At 34.3% G+C, this 2500-nt stretch overlaps 1 protein-coding gene and 1 pseudogene across 2 annotated transcripts in view; one reads left to right on the top strand and one right to left on the bottom strand.

The window, feature by feature from the left end:
- The window catches only part of LOC122248042 (uncharacterized), a 203449-nt pseudogene that overhangs the window by 71586 nt on the left and 129363 nt on the right, over nucleotides 1-2500 (bottom strand). The window lies entirely within an intron of this gene.
- The window catches only part of LOC147467031 (cadherin-like and PC-esterase domain-containing protein 1), a 17085-nt gene that overhangs the window by 2463 nt on the left and 12122 nt on the right, over nucleotides 1-2500 (top strand). The gene's annotated exons all lie outside the window — the stretch shown is intronic.

The following is a 2500-nucleotide window of genomic DNA, read 5'->3' as shown; positions in this document are numbered from 1 at the left end:
CTCCCTCTATTTCGTTTCTCTCTCTCTCTCTCTCTAATGTTAATGTTATTTTTCTTGTGTCACCTTATTTGTTTTTCTTCTTCTTTTTTCTTAAGTTTATCTTTTTGTGTTTCTATTACGTTTCGTTATTTCTTATTTCTTTTCATTATTTTTTTTCTTTTTCTTGTTAATTTTCTTTCATGTCTCTCTATATGGATTACTCTCATATATTCTATGTCTCTACTTTTAGTTACATTCCTTTATCTTCTTAACTTTCGTTCTTAGGCTTTATTTACTTTTTTTGACACCATTATTTTTCATCTTTTATACCTTCTTATCTGTAAGTCTCTTTACATCCTTCTTATTTCTAATTTTAACCACTCTATTCACTCTCAATATCATTCAAAATCTATATATTTAATATTATCTCTCCTATGTAATTATTATCTTCTATCACATCTTTCTTTCTCTTCCATAATCATTTATATTATAATTTGTTTTCTTTTTTATCTTTTCCGTAATCCATATCTTATACTGGATAATATCTTTAATATGGTCTTTTCATCTTTCTTTTTTTTTCTCTCTTTCTCTCTTTTGTCTTTCTCTCTTCGTCCCACGGTCGTTCAATTATCTATTTTTTTCTCACATTCTTTTCTTGTTTTTTTTTCTTTCTTTCTTTTTCCTTTTATTGTTTTTTTTTTTAATTTTTTTTTTTACTTTCCTCTTTATCTTTATTTCTTTTTCTTATTTCTTTATCTCCCTTTTTTTTTCTATCTATTCATTTTAACTATTTTCTTTCTATTTACTCCTGCTTTAATCTTTTTGTTTTCTCTTTAGCATCCTTTTTATATTTTTCTCAATTTTTTCACTATGTCTCGTCAATCTTCTTTTATCCCTTTTTTCTCAATTCTTCTCTTTCTTCTCTCTTCTTTTTCCAATTCTTCATTTTATTCTTTCCGACTTGCAATATCATCTCGATTCCTACTTCCTTTACCCGGATTCCTTCCTATTCCTTTTCTTTGTTATTATTTCAATTTCTTCTCTTTTTTTATGCCTCATCATCTTCCATTGCTTCTTCGTTGGATATTCCTCTCTCTCTGCCTCTCTCTCCTATCCTTTTTTAATACCTCATATATTCTCCTTCTCTACTGTTATTTCCTATAACTCCCTTCTCTCACTACCTCCATTACTGTCTCCATCCCTACTCTCATTCCTTTTCTACATTTCCTTGCTGTCTCACTCCTTCCCAAGCCTTATCTTTACTCTATCCCTATCTCCTCCCTACTCCCCTGTTCTATCTCCATCTTCCTATTTCCTTACTGTCCCTATCCTCCTTTTTCATCCCTTCACTGTCTCCACTCCTCCCTTCCCTGCATCCTCTCTAATCCCTAAATAATTCACTTAATAGATTAAAAAAAAAGAAAAAAAGAAAAAAAAAAAAAAAAAACGGAAACAAACATTTTCATCAGGGTTATGCAAGGACATCAAAGTTCTGTTACCTTGTCCCTTGACCTGGTTTTTAAAGTCGCGAGGGCAAGTGCTTTCTGTTGAGATGGGAGGAACTTCTGACTTCTTCTCTCTCATCATTCTCTCTCTGTCTTTCCCTTTTTTATGGGTTATTTATATTTCTTTTTTTTTGTTCTGTTCTTATGTTTTGTGTTCTGTTGTTGATATTTATTATGGTTGTTTCTAGTTTGTTTTGTTGTATGTTGATGTTTGTTTTGTTTTGATATCTATCGTTATATTTAGTTGTTGTTTTTTTTTTATCAGATAGAAATGATATTGAAAAGGATACAAAAAATGAATGTATTGGTTCATTCATTGTATATATATATATATATATATATATATATATATATATATTGTTTGTTGTACTTGCTAAGGGATGGGGAGTGAGTGAGTGAGTGAATTAGGAAGGGAGGGAGGGAGGGAGGGAAGGAGAGAGAGAGAGAGAGAGAGTGAGGAGGAGAGAGAGAGAGAGAGAGAGAGAGAGAGAGAGAGAGAGAGAGAGAGAGAGAGGAGAAGAGAAAGTCGATAATCAACTCAGCTCTGGAATGGACAACATGATCGCTTATTAACCGATCTTAATCTCCCTTACGTCACTCTTCTCTCCTTTTCTTCCTTCACGTATACCCTCATACATCACCCACCTTCATACGCACAACCCCTCTCAATCGCTGCTTTATTTATTAAAGCATCTATTTTGAAAAGGATGGAGGGACGGATAGACACTGATGTTTATGTCAGTGGAAGGAGATGGAGGGAGGGAGGGAGTTAGGTAGAGAGGGAGAGACGGAGGAGTGAGTTGAAAAAAAGGACGGAATGGGTTAGTCAGGGCTTTAGAAGTAAGCAAAAAAAACACACAACAACCCCCCCATTATCTGGGAAAGGGGGCGAGGAAGAGGAGGGAAGGAGGGAGGGAGTGAGGGAAGGAAGGAGGGAGTAAGTGAGGGAAGAAAGGAGGGAAAGAGGAAAGGAACTGGGGATAGTAGGAAAAGAGGAAGGGAGAAACAGAGAGATC

This window comes from Penaeus japonicus, unplaced genomic scaffold, assembly GCF_977035675.1.
Source record: "Penaeus japonicus unplaced genomic scaffold, GWHDUDI00000001_assembly GWHDUDI00000039, whole genome shotgun sequence".
Classification (NCBI taxonomy): Eukaryota; Metazoa; Arthropoda; class Malacostraca; order Decapoda; family Penaeidae; genus Penaeus; species Penaeus japonicus.
The sequence above is the reverse complement of the archived record's forward strand: the minus strand, read 5'-3'. Positions and strand labels throughout refer to the sequence as shown.